The following is a 12,877-nucleotide window of genomic DNA, read 5'->3' on the forward strand; positions in this document are numbered from 1 at the left end:
TTCTTTCTTTCTTTCTTTCTTTCTTTCTTTCTTTCTTTCTTTCTTTCGCTCCCAGGCCCCCCCCCCCCCCAAGATAGTGCTCTGACAAAACACCTCAGTGTTGAATATATCTCCCTTCTCTGGGGATGCTCAATTTCCTCCTCCCAACTGCATTTCCAATAAGTACACTGAGCTAATGCTGTTTATAAAGACAAAGTAAATGTTTAAACCAAAGAAAGGTAAACAGACTTTCCCCTAGACCAGAGGAAAGGTTTCAGGCATTCATGAAGGAGCCTGGGAGGAGAAAGGAGATAAAGAATTTTGGCCTGGAGGTATCCGCTCTTCACGTCTTCTCCGAAATCCTCCCGATGTCTGGTTTTCAGGTCTGGCCTTAGAAGCTCCAGGCCCAGCTTGAACAGACCTAAAAGTCAGCTGTCACTACTCCTCCCTCTGGCTTCAGGCTGGGTCACTGCTGTACCCTTTAGAACAAGCAGGTACTCTTACCCGAACACTAGCAGAAGCCTCCCCAGTTCTCCCTCAGGGCCTTAGCTGGAGAGGAGAGCAGACAACTCCCCGGCAGGAGGTGAGAGGGTAGGGTTGTGCTGGCAAGCTAATGTCCTTTAATCTTACAAGGGCTGGCGACATGAATCCAGCACATTTCCCAAATCTACTTCTTTTCAGGCTATGCCATAAAACAGTGGCAATGGCAATTTGCCCAATAATCAACAAAGAGCTCTGGGATTCAGTTTTCCATTTTTTTTTAAACTCTAAAATCTCTCCTGCTGTTTAGGTAGGAAGATGTACAGAGAAACAGAGGCAATTTATACCTTGGGGGGCAAATTCATTGTCTTTGCTGGAGGCTAAACTGGTTTCCTGGTCTTTTCATATGCAAACTAGGTACTCAACGCGTTACACCCTTTATTCGGTTTTTTCTTTCAGTCGTGACCCTATTTGGGGTTTTCTTGGCAAAGATATTGGAGTGGTTTGCCATTTCCTTCTTCAATTCATTTTACAAATGAGGAAACTGAGGCAAACAGAAGTTGAGTGACTCATCCAGGGTCATGCAACTAGTAAGTATCTGAGGTTAGATTTGAACTCAGAATATGAGTGTTCCGGGCCCCAGGCCTGGCGCTCTATGCACTATGGCACCACCTAGCTGTCAGGAGCCTCTAGCTACCCTGGAATAGGTGAGAGCTCCTCTTACATTGGAAAGAAGCTCCTAGGATTCAAAACTGAGTGGGCTCAATTGTAGGCTACAACTGAGGTATTCTAAAGTAGCTAGAGGCTGTTACGTGATTAGTGAATGTAGTACAGCACTCAGAATCCCAAAGAGCTGAGGTCTAGTCCTGCCTTAGACATTTAGTAGTAGAGGGAAGGACAAATTGACAAATCATCACACATTTATTAAGCACCAGCTATGTGCTAGTTACTCTGTGCTAAACTGGGGATACAAAGAAATGTAAAAATAGTCCCTGTCCTCTTGGGGCTTCCAATCTAATAAGTGAGATATCATGCAAACAATACTATACAAAAGAGATGTATACCAGATAAAACAGAGGTAATTTCATAGAGAAGGTACTCAGAGGGGTCAGGTCACTTCTAGGTCTAAATCTATCATCCTTCATTTCAGAGGTGACTATGGGTATGAAACATGGGTGGGGCAGATAGGCGTTGTAGTAGGTAGAGCAACTGCCCTGGAGTCAGGAGGACCTGAATTCAAATGAGGCTTCAGACACTTGCTAGCTATGTGACCCTGGAGAAGTCACTTAACCCCAATTATCTCCCCCTCTCAAAAAAAGAAACATTGTATCTACAGTCAGATACACATGTGTTTCAAATGGGACCTATTCTTACACTTGGGAGTTTTGTAACTCTCCAATTCAATGATTATGTAATAGAATATATTCTAGTTATCTGTGCTGGTAGCCTTATCCCTCTATCAGACTGTAAACTCCCTAAGGACAGGAACCCTGTATTATCTAAACTCTGTATCTCCCTCAATATCTAACATAGCATACAGTAAGTGTTTAATTAAACGAGCATGCAACAAGCATTTATCAAGTTCCTAATATTTGGCAGGCATTGCATTAGATACTAGGGATATAAAGTCTAAAAATCAAATAATTCCTGCCCTCAAGAAGTTCACATCCTATGACGAGGTATCAGGCAGTCAATCAATAAACATTTATTGAGCATCTGGAGAAGGAAATGGCAAACCACTCCAGTATCTCTGCCAAGAAAAACCCAAATGGGGTCACAAAGAGTCAGACACGACTGAACAACAACAACACACAGAGCCTGGCACATAGTAAGCACTATATAAATTCTAGCTGTTGTTGTTGTTATTACAGTTGTTACTGAAATGCTTATGAAGTATTATCCTAAGAGCTAAGGATACTAAGGCAAAAGACAATTCCTGCCCTTAAGGAGATCCCAGTCTAATGAAGGAGAGAACATGCAAACAACTATGTATAAACAAGTTACACACAGGATTAACTGTGGTAGCAGCTGGGAGAATTAGGAAAGGTTTTGTGTAAGAGGTGATGTTTGAGCTGAGTCTTGAAGGAAACAAGGAATTGTAAGAGACAGAAGTGATGTTTGTTGTTCAACATTTGTTGAATGGATAGATGGATGTATACGTGGATAAAATAAAAAAATAAGTTATGTTAAAATTCTGGACCTCCAAGCAAAATTTTGTCTACTTCCCTTCTTGCCACTCCTTCAGGAGTCGAATGGGAAGTGGTGAACACCTATGTAAAAAGTAATTACCTTGGAATGAACCCTCTAGTTGCCAGAAGCTGGTTTGGTAAGTCTCCCCAATTAATAAACTCCTCGAAGGAGGGAACCATTTTTTTCTTCTTGGTTTTGTGTGCCCGGCATTGTGCAATACATTGGATAAGAAGTTAATAAGTACTTATTGATGAATGAACAAACCTTTAGGATACCAAAACTTGGAGAACATGGATTTGTTCCAGGAGCATCCAAGGAGTTCTATCTGGAACAGGGCTTATTAAACTTTTTGTGTCATGGATCCCTCTGGCATTCTGGTGAAGCCTATGGACCCTTCTCAAAATGATGTTTTAAAATAAAATCAAAAGAAATAATATTTATGAAGTATTTAGCACAGTGCCTGGCACATAGCAGGCACTTAACAAATGCTTGTTCCCTTGTCCCCATTAAATGCATAAAATAAAAGACATAGTTTCACAAGAGAAATTGATTATATTACAAAGCAGTTATCAGAATATTTTTTAAAAACAAGTTCATGCACACAAGCCTAAGACCCTTTGGAGTTCTCAATTCAATTCATTGAACATTTTTGAAGTGCTTATGATATGAAAGGCACTATGTTGGGCACTGGGGGGCTTCTGTTTTGGGGCTCAGAACTGGCTGTCACTGACCTCTGGTTCTACATTGGACCAAGAGCAAGCTACATCCCTTCTCTCTGCCTTACTGCCCCCAGCGGAGATAGCAGTACTAATCTATCTCACAAAGGGGTGCTGAAAAGATCAATTAGTGTTAGTAAAGTGCTTTGAAAATATAACATGCTAAATATTAATGGGTCTCTCTTACTGTCGGGAAATGTGCAACATGCAACTTGAACTTTGGTCAGGGCAAGATTGTAGGTGGAGAGAGCAATTCTGAGCATTTAGATTGCTAAATCCCGTGTCAATTTTGAATTTGGTGCTGATGAAAGAGAAATTAAGCTTATAACCTAGGCGACTGCACAGTTTTACTGCAAGGAAACTGCTGAGAAAAGTGTAGAAAAAATATCACTTCTCTAATAGGCAAAAATCCTGGATGCCAAGCACACAGATACATGCCCCTGCTATGGTGCTATTCTATACTACCGACATAGCTTTGGAAGACAGCCCTTGTTGAGAACCTGTCAGTTAGCCGAATTTCTGCCTGGCTGTCTACTGGTCCCATGGGAAGAGTGATAAAGAAAAAAAAAATCTACTTCTTTATATCCATTCCTTATCCAAATTTCTCTGTCCACAGTCCTAAATGCCATCAGCAAGAGGAGAGACTCTTTTTTACCCCAATATACTCTAGAGTATCAATCAGACATAAGGATGGAAGAGAATCATATGTTAGGTAGAGGTTGAGTGTAGGTCTGGGGAGCCTGGGCAAGAGATATAGATAGATAGACTAGTCACCTTACTTTACCTCTATGGGCCTGTTTTGTCATCTGAAAAATGAGTAGATTGGATTAGATGATCTATTAGAAAGAAAGACTCCCATATATACCACAATATTCGTACAAGACTTTTTATAGCAGCAAAGTCTCCATTGATTAAGGAATGGGTGGAATAAGCAATAGCTCTGGAGTCAAAGGAAATGGGTTGAAATCTCATCTCTGATATTACTACCTCTTAGTAGGCACCTCTCTGGGCCTCCGTTTCCTCACTTGTCAAATAAAGGGATTGGACTTTAGAGGTTAGATGACCTCTTTAGAGCAGACCTCTAAATGATGTATGACCCTATAAATTGTAGTATGTGAATATTGTGTAATATTGTTGTCCCATTTCTCACTAGGTTATACTACTGACTCCTCAGAAAACTCTTCATCCTGGAAGATCACTTCAGCTCTGGAATTCATATCTCGTAAGATTGGTTAGCTATTCCCATATCCTTTGTTTAAAGAAGGTACCCAGACCAGTCATGTCTTCCTTTTTCAACAACCTGCACTCTGGATTCCTCCATCATGCTCCCAAACAGGGTACCTTCCTCCCCAGTTCCCCCCACTTTCTAGTTTCCATTTATATCTTGTCTTCATTCATTAGAATGTAAGCTCCCTGAGGGCAAGGACTGTGTTTCCTTTTACTTATATTTATATTTATATTCCCAGCACTTAACACAGTGCCTGGCGCATACTTGCTGACTGATTAACCAAAGAAAAGATGAAATGTAATGAATACAGAGTAGCATTGGAAGACTTCTATAAACTGATGCAAAGTGAAGTAAGCAGAACCAGGAAAACAATATAGACAATGACTGCGGTGGAATGTTGTGAAATCATATAATGACCAAGCTTAGCCCTAAAGAAGAGATATGAGAATACACTGCTTCTGGTAGAGGTGGGGGACTATGGATATAGAACACTACATTTAATGGCAGACTTTTAAAAATATATACATATATATACATATTGGTTTTTTCGGAATTGGTTTCCCCCTCTTTTTAAATTCTTTGTTGTGGGAGGGGGAGAAGGGCAGGTTGCACTGGGATGAAAACAAACTGTATCAATACAAATCTATTTTAAAAACACAAACAAAAATGATGATGTCTAAGAGGGCTCCTGGCTCTGACATTCTATAACTCTCTGCGTTATACACATGAGGGGGGATTGAGAAACTTGGCACAGGCAATGTGGCCTATATGTGGTGTGTATGTGTGTATTAATATTAAATATGCATGGTACAAAGAGGAGTCTCAGAAAATCAAAGAACTCTAGTCTTAGAGTTAATTCTAGTGCTGCCACTTAGTAGGCCTGTCATCTTGGGCAAATCACTTAATTTCTTTGAGTCTTAGTTTCTCTCTCTGAAATAAGAATAATAATACTTCCAGCAACTGCCTTACCGGATTATTATTAGGCAAGTGCTTTGTAAATTGCAAAATATATGAGATTTTATTACTCAGGCTATACATCTCCATTAATAATAATAATAGCTGACATTTATATAGTACTTTAAGATTTGAAAAGCACTTTACCTGCATTATCTTATTTGGTCAGCCGTTTGAGGTAAGTGCTACCTGGTATGTACAGTACTCTGCACAGGGTAGGTAGTAGGTGCATAATAAATGTTGTTTGCTGACTAAAACAGAAGGAGAGCTAGGTCTACTATTTTCTGACTTCCTGAATGGTAACTGAATACAGCTCATGGTAACTCTGAAACATAGCTGTAACTAGCAATTTTGGTGCCGGGGGCAAGTAGCGGAAACATTGAAACAAGGCCCAAGGACACTACAAGCAAACTGCTGAGGAGGCTGCTGCCAGAGGAGGGGAAGCAAGATGGAGCCAGGATGAAGTAGAGTTCACCTGGCGTGTTACACCAGAGAAAAAGACTTGAGTCAAGAAGACTTAAGTTCAAATCCAGCCTCAGACACTTGTGTGATCTTGAGCAAGTCACTTAAGCACTGCATCTACAAAATGGGTATAATAATAGCATTCACTTCCCAGCATTGTCTTGAGAATAAAATGATATAATATTTGTAAAGCACTTTGCAAACTTTGAAGTGCTATATAACTGCTATTTATTAAGAAAACATCTGTTAGCTTCCTATTTTAATTAATTATTCTTGATAATTGGTGCTAATCTCAATTGTTTCTATGTGGTTGTAGGAGTGAAAGTGCTTATAAAAAGTCAATGCAATAAATTTTAATATTGCATGATTTTTTAAAATCATCTTACATTTTCATGCCCCATACATTTTGCAGCCCTGAGGGAAAACTCCGAACGCGCTGCCCTAGTTAAGGCTATGCTCTCATGTTATGCCTAATCAGTACTTTTATTATAGGTCATTATTATATAGCTCCATAGGTCATATATGCCTTTCAATGGTATACTGATGAACATGGTCAGGTGATCCCTCAACAAGCTATAACAGTATATGTTTCTCTCTGTATGTGGATGCAAGAATCAGCAAAACTACAAGACTTGAGTGTGGTTTCTGCTCTGTGATTCCGTGATGCGTGAATCACAGGATCTAAACATGATGAGTCTTTGGATCCTTCCTGCCAAGAGTTTCCTTTTTAGAGGAGTCAGCTCCTCACCATTAAAGTCCCACATTTAGAGCTTCCAGTTCCCCTCCATGTTTTCAGTATGCACCCAAATGTAAGGGATCCTGGCCCACGGCTGAGAAGGGAGACAAATGCCTGGAGTCTTTGAACTTTTTGAGAAGGTTAAAAAAGAAACCCTTATTTGCAACCCTCTTGGCAATCAGGTTTTCTCCTGAGCTAACAGCGAGCTGCTCATAAGCTCCCAATGTCCCCTGCAGCTCTGGCCTCAGGGAATTCATCATCTCCGGGAGGACAGTAGCCCTGGCCATATATAACTAAAGTACCAGGAGCCAATTCCCTGGGCTTCATTCTGCCTCTCTGTTCTTCACATTAAAGGGGCCCTGGCTGACTATTTTTCATGATTTTTCTGCAGCGTTGCCTTTCTTCCCAAGTTTTTAACTTTCTCATTGCACCAAAGAATAACAGAAACCTCTAAGAAGAGTGCCAGGATGACCAAAGCCCAGAAGGAGATGAAAATCTCAAAACGATAGTGAGGGAAAGATCTACCTACCTACCTATCTATCTATCTATCTATCTATCTATCTATCTATCTATCTATCTATCTAATCTATCTCTCAATCTCTCTACCTACCTACTCACTTATCTGTCTCTCTCTTTTCTCTCTCTCTCCCTATCTCTCAGTCTCCTATATATTTACTTACCCACCTATCTACCTCTCAGTCTTTCTTTCTATCTACTTACTAATTTATCTATTTCTCTACCCATCCATCTATCCATTCATTCATCCATCCATCCACCTATCACTCAGTCTCTCTCCTATCTCCTACCTATCTCAGGCTCTCTATCTACTCATTTGTCTCTCTCTGTATATATACATATATGCATACACACATATATACATACACACATTATCTATCTATCTATCTATCTGTCTGTCTGTCTGTCTGTCTGTCTATCTATCTATTATCTATACCTCCTGGTACTCACAGTTATAAATGGTCAGAATAGGCTGTGTAGTGAGCATTATACTTGGAGTCAGGAAATCAGAAAGACGGGGGCTGTATTCAACCCTTTGACTCTTACTAGCTATGTGACCACAAGCAACTAAATCACTTAACCTCTCCCAGTCTGTGTTTCTTAAAATGGAAAAAGAGGAGGCTGATAGCATCTACCTCAGAGCGCTGTTCAAGGCTCAGATGAAATAATGTAGGTAAAACACTTTGCAGAGTTTTAAGCATGATAGAAATGTCCGTTACTATTATGGTATAATGATAATGAGATTTGACAATTGTTGTCTTCCCTTGATCTTCTACAGCAAGAATAATTGTATTCCTACTGGAAAGGGTAGAACAAACCATGTAAAGAAGGAATTACAGGTCAAGATGGATGGACTTATGCTCCTATATTAAAGACCAACTTAAATCGCCCTCTCTCCATGGAGCTTTCTTTGATCCCCAAAGTGGGTAATGATCTTTCCTACCATAAACCAACATAGCATTGGACCTGTTTTACTCAAGTTTGTCAGCTTCAAGAGTTTTCTATGAGATAGGGGCAGGTAGGTGGCACAGTGGATAGAGCTCTGGCCTTGGAGTCAGGAGGACCTGAGTTCAAAGCTACCCTCAGATACTTGATATTTACTAGCTGTGTGACCCTGGGCAAGTCACTTAAACCTGATAGAGCTCTGGCCTTGGAGTCAGGAGAACCTGAGTTCAAATCTGGTCTCAGAAACTTGACACTTACTAGCTGTGTGACCCTGGGCAAGTCACTTAACCCTGATTGCCTCACCAAAAAGAAAAAAAAAAGGGTTTTCTGTGAGTATGCCGTTTCTCTACTCAGAAACTTCCCAAAGCTACAAAATAAAATAGAAGCTATTCCAGGGTTTGGAGGTTCTCTCCAATATGGCTCCAGCCTTCCTCTTTACCTCATACCATGCCTCTTTGTGTAGTTTGGATTTTAGCCAAATTAGATTGTTTTCCATTTCCCAGTCTCATTTACTCTCTACTCTCTCCATAGCTTTGCTCACATTACTCTATAGCATTGGCATGAATCCTCCTCTCTCTAGTTCCATCTCTATATCTTCATTGAAGGCCTAAATCAGGGGCTACTCCCTCAAGGAAGCCTTCCTTGATTCCCCTAGATGAAAGTGATCTCTCCTTCTTCAAATGTCTCATAGTGTTTGCCTGTCCCTTTCACTTAGCTCTATTGTATCAATATTTGTGTACTTGTTTTTTCCCCATTAACAAATATATAAATAGATTATTAATTAATTGTTAATTAATAATCTAGAAATAGATTATAGCTAGACAGTTGGACAGACAGACAGACAGATCTGAGAGAGAGTTGTCCTTCAGTTGTTTCAGGCATGTCTGACTCTTTGTGACTCCATTTGGGGTTTTCTTGGCAAAGATACTGGAGTGGTTTGCCATTTCCTTCTCCAGCTCATTTGACAAATGAGGAAACGTTAAGTACTTACTATGCACCAGGCCCTGCACATTGAGAGCAGGGCCTGTGTTGTGTCTGTCCTTGTATTCCAAGTGTCCAGCCACGAGGGCATGCAGTAGGTGGTTAATAAACATTTTTTAAATTGAATTAATTTCACTGGTGTGGATACCAAGTACCAGAACCTTTACACCTTAGGAGAAGGTTGAATGAATTGCTGTTCCTAAAAAAAAGAATTATTACCTGATGCTCATTTTCTCCAAACGTGCCTAAATTGGCCTTTGGACAACAGGCGATCTATTGATGACCTCCAAGGTCTTTGACAGATTCTATGATCCAGGTCTCTATTCAAAGCCTTTATTTCTTAGGAGAACCTGAGAACTTGAACTTGGCTACCAGTAGTACCGGTAGATTTATAAGCTTCTTGAGGACAGGGACTAGTTTTCAAATGAGATAACATAATGAAAGCACTACATAAATTTGAAGCCCCTCTTATCATTATTGTCATCACTATCATCTCGTTCTTCTCTCTCTCTCCCTCTCTCTGTTAAATTAGTTCTTAATGAAATGGTCCTGAAACAATTAGTTCTCCTAATTTTTCTTATAATTTAATTATATAATTATAATTTCTTATAATTTAATAATATAATTACTAATATTCTGTGGATTGTTAAGCAGGTGGATTCAATAGTTGCCTTTTGTGATTGAAATATTGAAAAGTACTAGGATGTGCAGCTAGGTGGCGCAGTGGATAGAGCTACCGGCCTGGAGTCAGGAAGAACTGAGTTCAAATTCAGCCCCAGACACTTACTAGCCGTGTGACCCTGTTGCCTCGGTTTCCTCATCTGTAAAATGAACTTGAGAAGGAAATGACAAACCACTCTAGTATCTTTGCCAAAAACAAACAAATGAAAAAAACCCCAAACCAAACTAAATGGGGTTACAAAGAGTCAGACTTGATTGAAAAATGACTGAACAACAACATTGGCATGTAACCTTATCTTTTCTAGGCTCACTAAAGGCATCTTTGAGGGCAACCCCGGTAGCAGAGGGGAAGACAGGTACAATATGTGCCTCCTCCTGTGCCCACATGTTTCTCACTGGGCCACAGATCTGGAGCTGAAAGGGGTCTCAGGGCACATCTAGCCTCCCATTTTACAAATGAGGAAACTGAGGCCCAAGGAGATTAAACGGCTTGCTCCAAATCGCACAAGTAGTGATTACTGCCATTGGATCTCTGTATTTTGAAAGGTTTTCATTCCATGTTGTCTGGAATTGGAGGGTAGAGGGCTCCTCCCAGAACCTCCATTTAAAAAGGGAGCCCAGGCCAGCTATTTCTTCATTTCCTATCCCCCCTCCAACACCCACCCAAGTTGGGAACCTTCTTCTCCCCCTCCCCCTTTTCCACTTCCTTTTTCATGTTGTCTGTCCCCTCTGCCCCACCCTGGAATGTAAGCTCCTTGAAAACAGGGATTGTTTTTCTTTTTGCTTGTATTTGTATTCACAGTGCTTTTTAACAATGCCTGGCACATAAAAAATGCTTAATAAATGTTTGTTATTCTCACCCATTAAAAATACTGTTCTTAATTTTTATGGGTCAGTGTTCTTTCTGGGATATGATGATGGAGGAGGAGGAGGAGGAGGAGGATGGTGGTGGTGGTGGTAGTGATTATTGCCTCTGTATCCCCAGTGCTTCCTAGCATGGGGTCTTGTACACATAATCATAGAATCATAGACTTAGGGTTGTAAGAGACATCGGAGGTCATTTAATCCAATTCCTTCATTTCCAGATGGGAAGACTGAGGCCCAGAGACATTAAATGATTAATCCAAAGTTACACAGATAGTTAAGTGTCAGAACTAGTATTTAAATCCACTTTCTTTGATGCCAGATCCAATGTTCTTTCCACTAATGCCTGCTGAATTGAATTGAATTGAATTGAAACAACTTTCAAGATTCAAGGTCAACTCCATGTAATAGTGACATGGCTTTTCGGACTTCAGAAAAACCTGGAAAGACTTACATGAACTGCTGCTGAGTGAAGTGAGAAGAACTTTGTACCCAGTAACAGCCACATTGTTCGATGACTAATATTGACAAACTTAATACTTCTCAGCAATGCAAAGATTTAAGACATCTCCAAAGGTCTCGTGATGGAAAATGCTATCCACATACAGAGAAAGAACTGTGGAGTCTGAATGCAGATTAAAGCTCTTTCTTTTTTCCTTCTGTTTTGTTTCTTCTTTCTTGTGGTTCCTGCTATTGGTTCTAATTCTTCTTTACAACATGACTAATGTGAAAATATGTTTAATAGGAATGTATATGTAGAGCCTATATCAGATTGCATGCCATCTTGGGGAGGGAGGGGGGGAAGGAGGGGGAGAAAATTTGAAACTCAAAAGCTTATGGAAGTGAATGTTGAAAACTAAAAATAAATTAAAAAAATAAAAAAAATACTTTCCCAATCCCTCTTAAAAAAAAAAAGAGTAGGGCTTTTGTAGACCCTCTCTTCCTTTTTGGTTTTATTTTTCATTGTACTTGTTTTGCAGGGTGGTTGTGAGGATCAAATGTGCCCTTAGCACAGTGCCTGGCACATAATAGGCTTCATATAAATGCTGATTCCCCCTCCATTTCCCTCCTATTTCTGTCAAAGGACTGCATCTTACCTACATTTCATCCCTCTCTCACAGTTCCTAGTGATGTGTGTGTTCTATACTCGGTGAAGGCTTAATAGATATTTGTGAAATTGAATTGAATGGTATGAGAACATTTAGTCACTTTAATGATTTTCAGGGGCCAGGCCCGGACAAATTACAGCCCAGGAGGTGAAGGGGCTTGAAGATGAGATCTCGGGGCTACTGTTACTATTCTCTGAGAAATCTTTGAGAATGGGAAATGTGCCAGAGGATTAAAGTGAGACAAATATTGTTCTAATTTTTAAAAAGGAGAAAACAGAAGATTTTAAAAACTGCAAACCTATAAATAAAATCAATTCCAGAGAAATTTAAAAAAATAGCCGTAACAGCTAACATTTATATATCTCTTTAAGATTTGCAAAGGCTTTATATATGTTATCTCATTGGATCTCCCAGCATCCCTGTAAGGTAGGTGCTACTCCATTTTATAGAAGAGGAAACTGAGGTAGAGAGAGGTTAAATGACTTGCCCAAATGCCTGACAAAAATTTTAGAATGGTTTATCAAACAAGAGGTTAATAAGGAATTGGGAGGGGGTGGAGAGAAACCATAATCATTAACCAATGGGTGAAAAAAGAGATAATGTATATAAAGTACTATGTAAATCATACAGTTCTATCCACATGTCAATAATGATTTTTAGTATGGGAAGCAGCAGTGGTCTGTAGCTGATTTCATCTGTGTAGAAAATTCCCGGAGGAGAAATTCCTTCCACCAAAGCAGAGAGAAAGTCTTTGGTGACTTAAAGAGATGCCTATGGCATTGAAAGGGTTAAATGACTTCCTGTTCATCACCCACTAGTATTTATCAGAGACATGACTTGAACTCTGGTCTCCTGGATTCTCATGCTGATCCTCTATCCATTACTGCATACTGCCTTGTTTATTAATTATTGTCATCCCAATTTTTATTAATACTGGTTAGCATTACCATACTTCAGTTTCTTATTTTGGTATGATTACTGGCTATCTTGATCTCAGAAATCAATCAATCAATCAACAGTACATCCTATCACAGAT

This window comes from Vombatus ursinus, unplaced genomic scaffold (genome assembly GCF_900497805.2).
Source record: "Vombatus ursinus unplaced genomic scaffold, bare-nosed wombat genome assembly UNPS02000749.1, whole genome shotgun sequence".
NCBI lineage: Eukaryota > Metazoa > Chordata > Mammalia > Diprotodontia > Vombatidae > Vombatus > Vombatus ursinus.